General features: G+C 36.1%; 1 long non-coding RNA gene across 1 annotated transcript in view; it reads right to left on the bottom strand.

Moving 5' to 3' along the window:
• Window positions 1-4,807: 4,807 nt before the first annotated feature.
• LOC106875230 (uncharacterized) overlaps window positions 4,808-18,551 on the bottom strand; it is a 53,165-nt gene continuing 39,421 nt past the window's right edge. Inside the window, exon 3 of the long non-coding RNA XR_008264049.2 lies at window positions 4,808-5,969. This is a non-coding gene — a long non-coding RNA (uncharacterized LOC106875230). The remainder of the gene's footprint in view (window positions 5,970-18,551) is intronic.

Raw genomic sequence — 18,551 nt, 5'->3', positions numbered from 1 at the left:
TTGATTTCTTCCTTTTCTCTTCTGGTGGCTTCGAAGTTTTTGGTTCCGATGGTGATAGAACACCGCCACTTGGTACGGTCTCGGACTCGTGTTTCGAATGTCCTAATTAAGTAAAGATATAAAATACGGGAAGCCGTAGGTTTGTCAGTCATCCGTGGTCGTTTATCTTATGTCTTTTATCTTCTATCTTTTATCTGATTCAGTCATTAGGCCGCAGCCATGCTGGGGCACTGCTTTGAATGGTTTAGTCGAGCAAATCGCTCACAGGACTTACTATTTTTCTTTTTTTTTTAAGTTTAATATTTGCCGAACCGATAGGTTACGTGACGTTAACAAACCAACACTGGTTGTCAAGCGATGGTAAGGGACAAAACACATGCAAATACATACATACATACATACATGCATACATACATACATACATACATACATACATGCATGCATACATACATACATACATACATACATACCTGCATACATACATACATACATACATGTATATATATATATATATATATATATATATATATATATATATATATATATATATATATATATATATACGAGGGTGTTCATTAAAGATTTTTCCTAACCCACTTCCCAAAGACTGGGATAAACGAAACTTGGCATAATCATTAGTTCTTCTTTACATACCCACAACCAATGATGACACACTTCTCCCATCGCTTTATGCAGCTGTGAAGACCTCGTCCATAGAAGTCGTCAGGTTTCGTCTGAAGCCAAGACTTTACCTCCGAAAGAAGCTCATCACCATCCGAAAATTGCTTCCCCTTTAAAAAAGACTCCACGGTTAGACAGAGGAGGAAGTCAGATGGTGCGAGGTCGGGAGAGTAAGGAGGATCCGGAAGGATTTCATAGTCGCGGGAGTATGCTTTCATCTGAGCAACATGCGCATTGTGATCTGGGTTGTTGTTTTGGAGGAGGCGGACTCCTTTGATCAGCATGCCACGCCTCTCTGCTTTTATATATATATATATATATATATATATACGTCGGGCTTTCAGTTACCGTCTATCAAATATACCTATAAGGCTTTGATTGGCCTAAGGCTGCAGTAGAAGACACTAGCAAAGTGCCACTCAGTAAGACTGAACGCCAACTCATGTGATTGAGAAGTAAGCTTCTTACCACACAGCCATACTTGTGCCTAATCAAATACCTATGATATAGGTTTGCTTGGTCTGGACTGAACTTTTAGGTTAAAACATATCAACATTTCCACAACAGCAACAGTATCAATGACAAGCCTAACAACAATGGAAGCGTCATATCAACAGTTTTAGGGACACACTCCCATCAGTTCCGTTATAAAAGAACGTGTGAATATGTGACAAAACGCCACCATAAATGAAATATTTTCTCTACGGCAACTGCAGTGAACTTGCTTTTTAATAGTAGAAATATGTCACAAATATATTTTAACTAGCCTAACCGTTGCTTATGTCTAAACACTGGTGCTAATATTTCGTTATAATTATTCTAATGTTATTTTTCTTAAACAAGCTATAAATACTTTATGAGATTAGTTTCTTTTCGTTAAGAATATAATTCTCAAACAGCACTTATAACTACAACAGAAACTTTAAATACAACTTATTTGTTTCGAAATTCTGTATTTTAGGAGACTTGAATGCTTACTATGCTTTCTGAGTTAATTTCATAGCGGGACTACGACTGAATTATAAACCATTACTTTTCGATTGTTCATTCTCAGAACCACGACCTACCGTATTGTCATAAAAGCATGAGCACCTATGCGAATATGACTGACTTGTTATGGTAGATGCGGCGAACTTCAAAGAAAACAAGTGACTTTTCCTGCCAAATAAGTCGATCGAAACTCTGGAAAATTTGGTTTACAGTTATAAAAAGTTGGTGAATTCAACCTCAGATTTGAGCCTTTCAGTACTCCACACAAAACTACTCGCTATATTCGATGAGTTAGTCCCTCGCTCTCTTTTACTTTTTCTTACTTAATGTTTATGGCGTGTTTAGCAAAGGTAATAACCTTGAATTGTAGTTAAATCACGCACACATTGATTATATCCAATAGTTTTAACTCCCTATTATTTCATCATCAATAACTATGGACAAATTTCATAATATTATCTAGCACGCTATATAACAGAAGGTTCATAATTGTTATGTTCATTGTTTCATGAACGTTATTCCCTTAAATTACATTGTGTAACGCGATTTTTGTCCCTGGGTAGCAACTGTTATTTTTTATTTGCTTAACCCTAGAAAGTATGAATAGTGACTAATATTTCTTTCAAACTTCGCTTTTGTTATGGTATTTATTAAAACTCAAAAGAATCCCTCCCAACACATGGCTTTGATGCTCCCCGACTATTCCTGCTCATGATCAGAGATGCACATATTGTCAGTCACTAAGGGACATGCCCAAGTGGTTAAGGTCAAGCAACTGACAAGCAAACCTGTGATATTGAACAGAATATTTGCTATAACGATATTTCTGCTTCAGCAACTCAGTGCTGAATCTGTCTGAAATGTAATGGAAAATAGGTTAGTTTCAAAACAGTGTTGTCCAGGTCACAATAGTAAAGTTTGAAGAGAATACTATTCATTTCTTTTCATTTCTAGAAAGAAGTAAATAAGAAATAACACTTATTGATCAAAGACAAAACATATATATAAATTTTGTTACAGTGTTATTTATATGTACACATGTAGACATAAATGATTCAGGTTAATAAAATATGAAAACTCAAATAAGTATTAGTGCGGTCATTCTTGTCTTCACCCGCAAACTATTTAATATTGTGAACTACCAACGAAGAATTTATGACTAAACGCCACACTAAAATTTCCTGGTGTTAATACAAAAAACAAAATAATAAAAAATAGAAAACAATTCAGAAGATAAATGTTTTTCGTAAAATGTCTGTCTGTGATTTAATAAAGCAGACAATCACACAGGAGAATTATCCTTACACGTTGAAATAATATAAATATTCCACCAGACGATTTAAAGGTTTCTTTTATGATTATTTCACATCTTTTATAATAATGTTTTCTTCTCTTATCTTTTATCTTTTGCTTGTTTTAGCTGTTTTACACTGTGGCAATTCTGAAACATTGCCTTGATATGTTTTAATGGAACAAACCACCTCCAGCACTTGTTTTCTTTTCAAGCCAGCTACTTTTCCTATCGGTCTCTTCTTGCCAAACCATCCAATTCCGGAGACGTAAATAAACCAACACAGGTTGTCATGCATTGGTAGAGTAAAACACAAATCCGCGTGCGGTCATACATAGATATCTATATATATATATATATATATATATATTTATATATATATATATATATATATAGAGAGAGAGAGAGAGAGATTGGTATGTATGTATGTCAGTATGTACAGTATGTATGCATGCATATTGGTACGTATGTATGTATGTATGTATGTATACACACATAATTAAGGATAAAATCAATTAATGATCTTATCAGTAGCCAGCGTGTAATAAAAACATTATAGGCAAACATTACTATAAATATATAATTGTATAGATATAATTATGATTAAGGGTAATGAGAAACAGCTCCTAGACGCTAGAGATAGACGTCAAAAGACTCCAAAAACCACTTCAAATTACAGTCCATTAGCACAAAGCTGAAAGCGAACAAATGAATAAAAGAAGTTTAGCAAAATGTTTAGGTTAATTCTAGATCGTCTGATTTCTGGTTTAGTAATACAAATTACTTTACCATCATCAGTAGAATATACCAGAAGTACATAAATATAAATATATATACATTCCCATACAAATACATTCGTATATATATACAAATATATACATATATCCACATGTATATACGAGCCAAATCCGATTATTCATCTCAACCACATGCATATTTGATCATGATAATACCGCAGTAAATATCAGGATCGGAGTGAATAAATAAATATATATGCATACATAATTAAGGATAAAATCAATTAATGATCTTATCAGTGGCCAACACTTAATAAAAACCATATAGGTAAACATTAATATAAATATATAATTATAAATATATCGATATAATTACGCATATGTATGTACTATATATATATATATATATATATATATATATATATATATATATATATATATATATATAACAAATGATAAATGAATATATGCATATATACGTACAAGTATGTGCATACCTACATCTACCTGTATATATAGGTGCATATCTGGGTACAGGACGTTGCAAACAAAACGTAGACAAAAAAAATAATAATAACCAGAGTACAGAAAACACACAGGCCACATAGAGAACATTTTCCTTCATCAGCTGTCACCATTCTAACACAGGCGTTTCGAAGAGTTAGGGCAGGACGCATCGTTAAAATGGCTCTTCCCACGCACCACAAACTAAATTTGTACTCACAAATTAAATTTGTACCATGGAGGAATGTAGTGGCGGACAGAAAAAAGGCATGAAAACAAACGGAAAAGGCTATACGGCCAGACGTGAAAAATTCTGTGTATATTGAACGCTGTGAAGCAACGAACTGGAAGGAAGCGGGACGAAGTAAGTTCGTATGTTTGCTTGGCGATAGCCAAGGAAGAAAAGAATTAGTAACTGGACACATGCGACCAGCGAGGGGTAAGGAGAGAGAGTGATATATAGATGTGTGTGTATATGTATATATATATATATATATATATATATATATATATATATATATATATATATATGCGTGTGTATGTGTGTGTGTATATATATATATATATATATATATATATATAATGCATTCCAGAAGTGCTGCGATATTTTCAGGAGACATTTATTAATTTCAAAGTACAAGACTGTAATCACTTTCAAAGTAGGATCCTCTGACTTCAATGCACTTATAGCAATCCGCCCACACTTAATGAAGGCCTGGGGAAGTCCTCCGAAGTGAAGGTGTCGAGGAACCCTGTCACGATTACCTTCATCTTCTCAGTGTCTTCAAAACCATTTTCCCTGAGGTTCTCTTTCAGCTTGAGGAACAGCCAAAAGTCACGGTGAGTAAGGTCTAAACTGTAAGGAGGGGAGGGACAGCTATGATGCCTATCTTTGTCAAGTAGTTTTTTATTAGGATAGAACTGCGGTGTGATGCATTGCTCTGGTTCAGATGCCACCAAGTCGAATGAGAGAGCTCTGGCCTTTTACAACGAAATCTCTTCTTGAATCCCTTTAAGATTGTTACAAAATACTCTTTGCTGACTTTCAGGACAAAGAAACCCCAGTGGATGTAAATGACGCCTTTGCTGTTGAAAAAGGGGAACATCAAGAACGTCCCGGGGAACTTGCTTTGCCTAGCCTTCTTGGGTCTGCGAGAACCAAGATGTTTCCATTGGGAAGTCTATCTTTTGGTCTCTGGATCATAACAGTAGAGCCAGCTTTTCTCACAGGTCACCAGAGACTCAAGTATTTTTAGATGGGAGGTCATGAGCTCAGCCATCTCCCTGTTATCACCAACACCTATTTTCTTGTGTTCGTCAATGAGTACTCTGGGAACAATTTTTCTACACATTTTGCACGTGTTCATATCTTCTTGAATAATTCTGTGTACTGTCGCTACACCAACTCCAAACTGAATACTATTGTCTTTATTGACAATAGTATTCAGTCTACCTCCATAAAATAGCGAATCTTCCTAACCGGCTCTGATGTTCTGATGTTCTCCCTCCAACACCTCTTATCGTTTCCCACCTCCTCTCTAGCGTTCTTGAACCTCTTGTGCCAGCGAAAACAGATGTTCGGCTAATACAAGTTAATTCATAAGCGATCTGGGACATTTTATAAGTTTCAACAGCACAAAGCTTCATTGCACAACAAGCTTCGAAATTGTCCTCAAGTCCCGACTGCATTCTGCGAACTAGTCGTCTGTGACAAGCAGTGTTTTGTAGGGTGTGTTCAAAGTGCTGCCGCATCCGTCTCCTTCAATCTGAAAAAAAAATGCAAGCAGGTCAGTTTATTGGCTGTATAGTAATGATATACTAAAATTACAATTATCTAGGTGAGTTATAATTGCTACTACCCCGAAAAGGTCTCAAACCTCCTGGAATGCACCTCGTGTGTTTGAATATGTACAAATATATAGCTCAAATTTACAGAAAAGAAAAGACGAAGACAGGTGAGGGAACAACAAGCTGGTGTAATACTTTGACGCTCGGGAAGAATGGAAAAGTCTTTGACGTTTCGAGCCTACACTCTTTCAAATAAAGGATTGAGAGGAAAAAATGGAGAATGAGAAAAAACGAAGAGAGAAAAAAATGTGTTGGGATTATACATACATACATACATACATAGATACATACATACATACATACATACATACATACATACATGCATGCATGCATACTGTGTAAATTTGCTCTGTTAATAATATAAATATCTATATATTTATACTTGAATATTCATCGTCTGACAATTTTCAGTCTTTGCTTTCTCTTTATTTAAATGTGTACGTGTTTTGTATATCAAACCCAAGCAGTTTGTTTATTTGCATCTTTGTCTTCATATCTGTTCACCTGGGTTCCTCTTTTAACCATTCTTTAACTTGCGGACTTCATCCTCGGTAAAGGTTTCGGTGTGTAAGTTCAAATTATTTGAGCGCCACCAAGCGTTTCTATATTGAGAATCTCTGTATCTCATCTGTTGATCCCATACATACATACATACATACATACATAATACACACACACACACACACACACACACACACACACACACACACACACACACGACGAGCTTCCTTCACTTTCCGTCGGCCAAATCAACTCATAAGGTTTATTCAATTCAGTTCTGTAGCAGAAGACACTACCCAAAGTGCCACACAGCATTTCCTCTTATTTCGAGTAATTTTTCAGTAAATGCTACCTGTCGATATTAACTTGACATTTTAGAAAACGTGTGTGTGTGTGGGCACACATGCATATATGTATATTTAAATTTATATACGCTTAAATTGTGTGCATGTAGATTATATCTATTCAAAAATAACCCACCTCTGTAGTTTAATCAACCCAGGGTCCAGTTGTGTACTGAAGTTAATTAAATCGAATTCACCCGCCCGACCCTCGTAATAATGGTTTACAGTATTTCCCCAATTTTAGAAATCAATTTATTTAGTTGCGAGTCATTCCTAGCAAAGCATCGGATCCAGTAATGCTTTGGGAGTGAAAATTGGTCAAAGAAAATGTAGCAGTAGACTGTCAGAGACCCAATCCTATTCTTGGTTGAATGACATGTGTGTGTGTGTATGTGTGTTTGTGTGTATGTGTTTGTGTGTGTGTGTGTGTGTGCGTGTATAAGTGGTTGTATTTAATTATGTGTACATGTATACATGCATAGATATATGCATACACACACACACACAAAGTATACAAAGTATACATACATATATATATACACACATGCATACATACATACATACATACATACATACATACATATATATATATATATATATATATATATATATATATATATATATATATATATATATGTATACATGCATGTATGTGTGTGTGTGTGTGTGTGTGTGTGTGTGTGTGTGTGTGTGTGTGTGTTTCCATACTTATATGCATGCATAAACTCTGTACATACACCCGATTCCAAGCTTGCTCGTGAGATTCAATCACCACTTGGCAGCGTCGATCGATAAAACATCAATCTTACCACTTCACCGCTGATAACATGGAATAGCCTAAAGCTGTATTTTAATGTCTGCTATATGTATACAACTCTTTCCACTACTCACAAATTTTGAGGTACCAATCTGTATACAGTACCATATTTGGAGCTAATATTGATTTTAGCATTAATGTTGGTACTTCTTATCATATTTTGAGTGTATGCCCTTGATTGTGCATTACTTTGCATTGTTTTGGCCATATCCTAGAGTATTCAGAGCGGTTTACTGTATAGACGTCGTATATATGTGTGTGTGTGTGTGTGTGTGTGTGTGTGTGTGTGTGTGTGTGTGTGTGTGTGTGTGTCTGTCTGTCTGTCTGTCTGTCTGTCTGTCTGTCAGTCAGTGCTTGTCCCCCTACCATCACTTGACAACTGATGCTGGTGTGTTTGCGTTCCCGTAACTTAGCGGCCAGCAAAGGAGACCAATAGAATAATTACTAGGCTTACAACAAAAGAATCCTGTGGTTTATTTGTTCGACGAAAAAGCGATGCTCCAGCATGGCTGCATTGAAATAAGCACTACACCAAAATTAGCTCTCAAGTTTGACATTAAATTAGAAGCCATTGGGCGGCGAGCTGGCAGAATCGTTAGCACGCTAGATGAAATGCTTAGCGGTATTTCGCCCGTTGCTACGTTCTGAGTTCAAATTCCGCCGAGGTCTATTTAGCCTATCATCCTTTCGGGGGTCGATAAATTAAGTACCAGTTGTGTACTGGGTCGATCTAATCGACTGGCCCCCTCCCCCAAAATTTTAGGTCTCGTGCCTTTAGTAGAAAGGATTAAATTAGAAGCCATAACTTAACATGTAAATGTAGATATGTACATACATGTATGTATACATGCATATGCTCATATATCATTTGTATTATATATATATATATATATATATATATATATATATAGGTGCGGTAAGTAGGTTGCTTACCAACCACATGGTTCCAGGTTCAGTCCTACTGCATGGCACCTTGGACAAGTGTCTTCTACTAACAGCCTCGGACAGACCAAAGCCATGTGAGTGGATTTGGTAGACGGAAACTGAAAGAAACCCGTCGTGTGTGTGTGTGTCTGTCTGTCAGTCTGTCTGTCTGTCTGTCAGTCTGTGCTTGTCCCCCTACCATCGCTTGACAACTGATACTGGTGAGTTTGCGTTCCCGTAACTTAGCGGCCGGCAAAAGAGTCCAATAGAATAATTGCTAGGCTTACAACAAAAGAATCCTGAAACAAAAGAGTAAAAAAAAAAAAGAGAGTACAGTACTGTTTCCTACTTCGCGGATTTTCACCTATCGCGTGGGGTTTTTGAACGTAACACCTGCGTTAGTCGAGGGATTACTGTATACAAACCTCAGAAGAGTCGAATGTGTTGGTATTTTACAGGCAAGAAAGTCAATTTCGACCGGAATATCGTATGAAATCTTTATCTGCTGTTTTCACAGTATATTGTCTGTAATACACACACATACACACACACACACATATATATATTACTTGTTTCAGTCATTAGACTGCGGCCATGCTGGGGCACCGTCTTGAAAAAATTTTTTGTCGTATGAATCAATCCCACTGTCTATATATTTTTTAAAGCCTGGTACTTTTGCTATCGGTTCCTTTGTCGAACTGCTTAGTTAAGGAAGCGTAAACACACCAGCACCGGTTGCCAAGTAGTGGTTGGGGGGACAAACACTGACACAAGAGTACACACATACACACATATACATACACGACGAGCTTTTTTCAGTTCCCGTCTACCAAATTCACACTCAAGACTTTGATCTGTCGATGCTATAGTAGATACTTACCCAAGATACCGTGCAGTGGGATTGAACCTAGAACTATATGGTTGAGAAGCAAGCTTCTTACCACACAGCCGCGCCTGCACCTATATATACATATATATATTGGTTTTCTATTTGTTCCTTTCGTTGTTCGAAAAATGGTTCGTTTTCCATGTTTACGTATTTCATATTCTCGTTTTTCATTTTATTTACGTTTTTTTCACGTCCTGTACCCATATATGCCTGTGCATATACATATATATGTAGGTATGTACATGCATATAAGTATATATACATACTTTTTTACTTGTTTCAGTCATTTGACTGTGGCCATGCTGGAGCACCACCTTTAGTCGAGCAAATCGACCCCAGGACTTATTCTTTGTAAGCCTAGTACTTATTCTATAGGTCTCTTTTGCCGAACCGCTAAGTTACGGGGACCTAAACACACCAGCATCGGTTGTCAAGCGATGTTGGGGGGACAAACACAGACACGCAAACATATACACACACATACATATATATATATATATATATATATATATATATATACGACAGGCTTCTTTCAGTTTCCGTCTACCAAATCCACTCACAAGGTTTTGGTCGGCCCGAGGCTATAGTAGAAGACACTTGCCCAAGGTGCCACGCAGTGGGACTGAACCCGGAACCATGTGGTTGGTAAGCAAGCTACTTACCATATTATTTATACTATTATATGATTGAACACCACGCTTCCATTTCCAAGTAAGTTTTATCTTAATAATTCTGATGAGAAACTAATTCTATCACTATCACTATCACTATTTCTCTCTCTCTCTCTCTCTCTCTCTCTCTCTCTCTCTCTCTCTCTCTCTCTCTCTCTCTCTCTCTCTCTCTCTTCTTCTTCTTCTTCTTCTTCTTCTTCTTTCTATATTCTTTTTATCCCCCTTTTTCTCTCTCATCCTTTCTCTAATTCTTTTCCTCCCCCTTCACCGTCCTCTATCAGTCCCTTTCTCTCCCTCACTCTTCCTCCCTGACTTTCTCATTGCTCACACGTGACCATCTTTCTTTTTCTAACTCGAATTTCTTTCTTTCTTCTCGTTCAGCTACAGGAATAGCACACATTTTTTCTGTCTCCTATCAAAGCTTGTTTCTCCAGCGTTCACCACTTCACCTCGTTATGGCTTAACAGCCCTTATCGTTTGCTTTCACTGTCTTATTTTTGTTACCAGCTTTGACCCTCCGCAAATCCCAAATTTTATTTAAATTGCTTTGCAGGAGCAACTGTTTTGACGAAGACGCATTTTGTCCTAATGCACAAAATGCGGAGTAGATAAAACAGTGGACAACTGATGAAGGGATTGTTCTTTATGTTGCCTATCTTGTTTTTCTATTTGTTTCTTTCGTTGTTCGCAAATAAAAATTCATTTTCCTTGTTTTCGTATTTCATGTTCTCGTTTTTTCATGTTGTTTAAGTTTTTTGACGTCCTGTACCCATATATGCATGTGTATATACATATATATGTAAGTATGTACATGTATGTATATATGCATATATATATATATATATTATTTATATTATCATTATATATATATGTACAGAGAGAGAGAAAAAGAGAGAGAGAAAAAGAGAGACAGACAGACAAGCAGATACATACATACATACATACATACATACATACATACATACATACATGTGCATATGTATGCATTACATACTTAATTGAAAATGGTCCTCAATTAACATGACTCGGAAGTCGCTTTTCAGCACGTCGGCACAGTTCGATATATTTGAAAAGAAGTGTATATTCAGATGATTTGTAAAGCGTCTCCTTCGGCTAATAATACACGATTTGTTTCGTTGTAATTAACCTTGTTTTAAAAGAAGTGCAAGGGTATAAGACGATATGTGTACAGTGTAGTAACCGGGCAGGAAAATGAAGTATGAAAATGAGATAGAGAGATAGGAAATGAAAAATTAAGAAGATTTAGTGTGGGGCAGGTCTGGAAGTCGTTGTCAGGTGGCATAAGTGTATAGTGGTAGAACAAGGAAGGTTGCTTTCACGATCAAGTTTCATTGAGGAATGTTAAGTAAGATAGACAGAGGCCAAGTGAAGGCAAATAGTGAGTAATATGGGTTTAATAGTTCTTCGCCAATAATGCAGTCTTATGTTTACAGAAAGATGTGATTTCTTAACTGTTACTCAAAATATCTAAGGCTGGGACAATGTTTATAAGGAGGATTAAACCATAATGTTTTACGTTATTTCTGTTACATCTGGCACTGCTTTTGTCATTACTTATGATGTATTTTATTTTATCCTTGAAACCAAAACAATAATGAAAATGGAAGATAAAGTGTTAACAGAGTGATAAATCAAAGACAGAGAGGGATATACAGATATATATATATATATACCATGTAGACACGTATACGTGCAAAAATATTAGTACATGCATATATATATTCGCATACATAACGCAAAAAATGATATAGACACGCACACACATACACATACACGCATAAACTGGTGGATGTGTATATTCACAGCTACGTTTTTCGTATAAATAAAAACTAACAGAATAAATAGAAAAGAACTTGGCTTTATTTTGGCTCGAAGCCCTTGCATATGACTAATTTTGTTCTTGTTCGTGATGTATGTGTTATTCATTTTATGCAGGGAGCTGGATGCTGATTGATCATTGTTTTGTTCGTGCAAATGTGAAGTTTATTATAAAAGAGCCAATGGTGTGACCATTCCAAAGAACTTTAATGCAACTTGTTTGAAAGATGACGCTAAGAAAGAGTTGGTGAAGAGAAAGGACAGCATTCAATTCACAAACTCGTGGGAAGACTTCAAAATATCCGTCTATGGCGTTTACAAATATGTTCTGCTTAGTGCGGAAAAAATAATGAGATCGTTTTGGATGAAAATGATGAATATGTCTCTGCACCGTTAAATGAAAGAATATAGAGCTTATGAGCGTCTTTGGAGGAAAACCAGAAATGCATAAAAATGAAACTTCGTACGACAGGGTGGGTGCAGTGTAAGGTATAGCAAAGGCTTGTTGACATACAGGATTCTTGAATGGAGGAATAAAGCAGGTCAAATCTAATTTGCATCTAGTTCTAGCAAAACGAAGCTTCTGTATAATTTGTTGTAGGATGTTAAGAAGCCATCTTCCTTTCCTGCCACCAGTCAGTGTGCTCTGGGTGGGAATGAATTGCTCAGAGACTCTATAGATATTTTTGTCAGACGACAAGAATATTTTAACTAACTTTTAAATAGGCCTACTTGGATTGATGTCCTGCAGATTCTGAAGAAGTTTGGGTATCTTGACAAGATTGCCTCTGTGTTTAGAGGTTTCCATTGTGGAATGAAAGCGAGTGTCAACATGAGTGGTAAGCTTTCCGATTCAATTTTACAAATATTGATAAGCAAGAGAATATACCAGCGGCAACTGTTCGCATTGTGCGCTGCTATGGTTTCCTTGGTGCCGGTTGATGGTTACTTACTTGGGGTCTACATCAGATACCGAACAGAGAGCAGGATGCTGAATATGAGACGGTTTCCTGCTTAAACAAAGTTATTCTCATCATTAATGCAGGAATTCCTATATACTGACGGCCTATATGCATCATCTTATATGCTAACGACCTAAATGCTTCATCTTATATGCTGACAGTCTATATGCATCATCTTGTAAAATCCTTCCCGCCCGATAGCACGCAGTGCATTGGGTCTAACAATCAACTTAAAATAGACAGTGGTAGTGTTTCAACCTGCACTAGAAAAAGGCCTACTCTGAGTAAACATTTGTGTGTATGGATTGACATTGCAGTTGTGGATAAATTCGTGTATTTAGGCAGTACTATCAATACGACAAATACTCTTGACAATGAAATCTCCCTCTGAATTAAGAAAGCCGTCAAGAGGTGCACTGAAATGTCATATAAAGGTCCACCAAAACAATAGTGTAACACCTATTTGGAAAGGTCATTCATCGTTTCCCTATTTGTGAAAAAGAGTGCAGGTCTCAAGCAAGAGTGAAAAGAGAACAATCAAGCGATGGTATTACTCGAATCGAGTTGCAGCCATCATGTACGTATATATATATATGTACATGTGTAATGTGTGTGTGTGTGTGTGTATGTGCGTGTGTGCGTGCGCGTGCATGCGTTCGTGTGCGAGTAGTATGACCTCACATTTTTAAGGAAGCCGAGCTCAGCAAAATTTTGAAGTCATTAACAATAAAATTGTAATATTAGACAGTGCGTAGGCGGCGAACCTGCAGAATATCGTTATCGCGCCGGGCAGAATGCTTAGCGATATTTCACCTGTCTTTACGTTCTTAGTTCAAATTCCACCGAGGTCGACTTTGCTTTTCATCCTTCCAGGATCGATAAAATAAGTATCTGTTGAGCACTGAGGTCAATGTAATTGACTTACTCCCTCCCCCTAAATTGCTGGCCTTGTGACAAAATTTAGAAACCAATATTAGACAGAACATAAGGCAGCGAGCTTGCAGAATCTTTATCGCATCAGACATGTTGCATAGCAGCATTGCATCCGTCTTCACGTCACAGATTATATTCCAAGTTCAACTGAGTTCAACTGGTGCATATTCTGAGATCAACATTAAACTATGGTGAGGAGACAAATACAAGGATGTGCGCGCACGCATGCACACACACACACGCACACACATTCACATACATACACATGCACACACGCACACTCTCACACGTACATAAAACAGGATTCCACACAGTTTCCCCTTTACGAAATTTACTCACAAGAGTTTGGTTTCCTGGAGCTACAGTAAAAGACATTTGGTGGAGGTGCAGCACAGCTGGACAGAAATCAAAAGAATATGTTGTTGTCAAGCAAAGCTCTTAACCACAGGATAATGCCTGCACCGATATATATTTAAATATACCTATATAGATATGTCTGGTTCCGTGAGTCTTTGTGTGTGTGTGTGTGTGTATGTGTGCGTGCGTGCGTGTTTGTGTGTGATAAATGTCATAACAATGTTCCATATTCCATTCAGTGTCAACTTAACTAAATATCAATACATGACACTTTAAAGAATATCTTCGATTTTTTTATGAGGAAAATGCTGCTTTTATATTTCTCTGTGTGTCTATCTATCTATCTATCTATATATATGTGTGTGTGTGTGTATGTGTGTGTGTGTGTGTGTGTGTGTGTGTGTGTGTGCGTGCGTGTGTGTGTGTCTACATATGTATGTATTCGTGTATATATTTATATATATATATATATATATATATATATATATATATATATATATGTGTGTGTATGCATATATATATATATATATATGTATGTATGTATGTATGTATGTATGTGTATGTGTGTGTGTATTGTGTGTGAGTCTGTGCATATATACATTCATAAATTTACATATACATGTACACATTCATACGCATACATGTATATATATATATATATATATATATATATATATATATATATATATATATATATATATACATGTATACATACACAGACGCAGATATATAAGCAAACTTCTTAACAATGTACCAACTACTGTATGTATGCGTCTATATATATATATATATATATATATATATATATATATATATATATATATATATATATATATATATATATTAATAATAAAAATAATATGACAAGAAAAGAAGGAATGAGACCCCGATATTATGTAAAATAGAGGAATTTATCTTTAAATATAACATGTGACAATTAGTTGGTTGTCATAATAAAACTCAGAGTTTCGGATACCGGGGCTGAAATCTGCTCCGGCATCTCATCAGTTGTCAATTTCCTAGATGTATCTTTAGATTTAAATAAGAATATTTACACATCCTATAGAAAGCCCAACGATAGACTTAGCTATATTAATGTAGGTTCCTGTCATCCCCCCCCCCCATAGTATTTAAGAATTTAGTTAAAAACATTAGCAAGAGAATTTCTAGCCTCTCCTCCAATATAAATTTTTTAATAGTGTTGCCCCAATATATAATAAAGCTCTAAAAGATAGTGGTTTTAGCGAGGAAGTAACCTATACACCTGTCATTAGTCAAGTAACAAAGAAAAGTTAAAATAGGAATAGGAAAATTATCTGGTTCACACCACCTTACTCATTCGAAGTGACCTTTAATATAGGTAGATATTTCTCATCACTTATAGATAGGCATTTTCCAATCAATCATAATTATAGAAAGCTCTTTAATCGGCACAGCTTAAAAATTAGTTTTAGTTCTACGACTAACTTTAAAAATATACTTTCACACAACAAAATGAAGCCGGCTGTTCCTGCACAGTTACAAATTTGTGCCCGCTAAATAGAGTTTGTATGACCGAGGCCATCATTTATGAAACCACCGTAGACTCTTCAACCAAAGAAATATGTGGGTCTCCCAGAGGGAAATTTTAAAGCCAGGTTCAACAATCATACCTTAAACTTCAGACACTAGGATAAAAGGAAAACAACCAAATTATCCAGTTATACATGGTCCTTAAAAGAAAAAGGTGTCGATTATAAGATTCACTGGAAGATCTTGGCCAAGTGTAAGCCTTACACCAACGGCAGTGGAAAGTGTGGTCTTTGCGATATGGAAAGATGGCTCATCTGGAAAAGTTCTTTAGACCCCGCTACATGTCTGAATTCAAGAACTGAACATTTTGGGTCATGTCCACATATAGCAAAACATTTGCTACGTTTTTGGAACCCCCACCCCACCCAAGATCACAAATAAAACCTACTTTTTATATTATACCTTTTATCATATGCCTTCTTATCATATGCCTTAACATCTCTTATATATTTATATATATATTTTATTACTTTATATATTTTTCTGTATATCATTTTTCACCCTTTATAACTGTGTAATTTATCCGTGTGTAGTACATACCTAATGTATATGTGCGTGCGTATATACATGTGTACGAATGATTGTATATATATACTAGTGCAAGACTCTACCTCTTGTACTTGTCTCCTTCCTTCATACATATATGTATATACGTTTATATATCTGCAGGTGTAGATATGTTTGACAGATAGGAGGATGTATTTATGTATATACATATATAACCCATTTGTATATTCAAGTTTTGCGATGAATGTGAATGATTTACGGTTTATGTTTTTTGCGTATGTGTTTTTGTTTGTATATACGTCTATCCGCGTATATACGTCTATATATATATATATATATATATATATATATATATATATATATATATATATATATATATAAGCAGAAATATAACAAAAGACAGTTACTCGGAGTTTCACGTTCCCGTTCATCGATATATATGTGTGTGTGTGTGTGTGTGTGTGTGTGTGGAGGCACAATGGCCCAGTGGTTAGGGCAGCGGACTCGCGGTTTTGTTGTGAGTGTTTATTGAGCGAAAACACCTAAAGCTCCACGAGGCTCCGGCAGGGGATGGTGACGAACCCTGCTGTACTCTTTCACCACAACTTTCTCTCGCTCTTACTTCCTGTTTCTGTTGTGCCTGTAATTCAAAGGGCCAGCCTTATCACACTGTGTCACACTGAATATCCCCGAGAACTACGTTAAGGGTACACGTGTCTGTAGATTGCTCAGCCACTCGCACGTTAATTTCACGAGCAGGCTGTTCCGTTGATTGGATCAACTGGAACCCTCGACGTCGTAAGCGACGGAGTGCCAACAATATATATATATATATATATATATATATATATATATATATATATATATATATATATATATATATATATATATATATACACGATGGGCTTCTTTCAATTTCCGTCTACCAAATCCACTCAGAAGGTTTCAGTTGACCCGAGGCTATAGTAGAAGACACTTGCCCAAGGTGTCACACAGTGGGACTAAACCCAGAACTATGTCATTGGGAAGCAAGCTTCTTTCCGCACAGCCATGTGTGCACATGTGTGTGTGTGTGTGTGTGTGTGTTTAGTTACAGATATATGGTCAAACAGTTTGCTTACCAGTTATGTGGTTTCAGGGTCAGTCCCAGTGTTTTGCACCTTCAAGTGTCTTTTTAGCCCCTTGCTGACAGAAACTTTGTGAGTGAATTTGATAGTTGCTTATCATATATATTCTTGTATATATGTATTTGTGTGACTGTCTGTCTGTGTGTGAGTGTGTCTGTGTGTATGCAGGTAAATAGATATCATTATAATCATCATTATCATCATAATCCTCACCATCTTCATTATTATTTTGTGCTTGCATTCCATGCGGGATGTGTCGTTAGGGTGTAAATCATCTTAGACACACTACATCAATGAAAAGCAACTGACTGGTATTTTGTTATTTCTTACAGAGGGTTAGTTCTTAACCACAGTCGTTTCCTTATGAGATGGATGACTATATTAAAAGATGTACAACTCATATATAGAGAGAAAGAGACTTTCAAGGACACACATGCAGACACACGAGAAGCACTCTCTCTCTCTCTCTCTGTCTCTCTGTCACACACACGCACAAACACACACATGACATGAATGCACATAGACATATATACATGCATACGTACATACATATACATACAAATATCCATGCACACACATGCATATAAATACAAGCAGGAAAATAAAGTGACAGATAGGGTAACATACATGTGTATATGTGTATGCATGCATGTATGCATATACATAGATGTGTGTGTGTGTGATATATATATATGTGTGTGTGTGTGTGTGTATGCATGCATGTATATGTATGTATATATTTATATATGTACACATGTATGTATATAGATATATATGCATATATACACACCTCTATGTCTATAATTATCTATCTATCAATATATATATATGTATATATATACATACATATATATATATATATATATATATATATATATACGTTCACACACACACATATATAAGCACAAACATGCATACACACACATGCACGCACATACACACGCACACACACACACATACATACATATGTACGTACACATACACACCCATATATATATGTATATAAAACTCCAACATGCAAGAGATGTATTGAAAAGAAATTTACAAATTTACACAA

Source organism: Octopus bimaculoides, chromosome 4 (genome assembly GCF_046866305.1).
Source record: "Octopus bimaculoides isolate indiv1 chromosome 4, ASM4686630v1, whole genome shotgun sequence".
NCBI lineage: Eukaryota > Metazoa > Mollusca > Cephalopoda > Octopoda > Octopodidae > Octopus > Octopus bimaculoides.
Note: the sequence above shows the minus strand (reverse complement) of the source record. Positions and strands in the feature narration are given on the sequence as shown.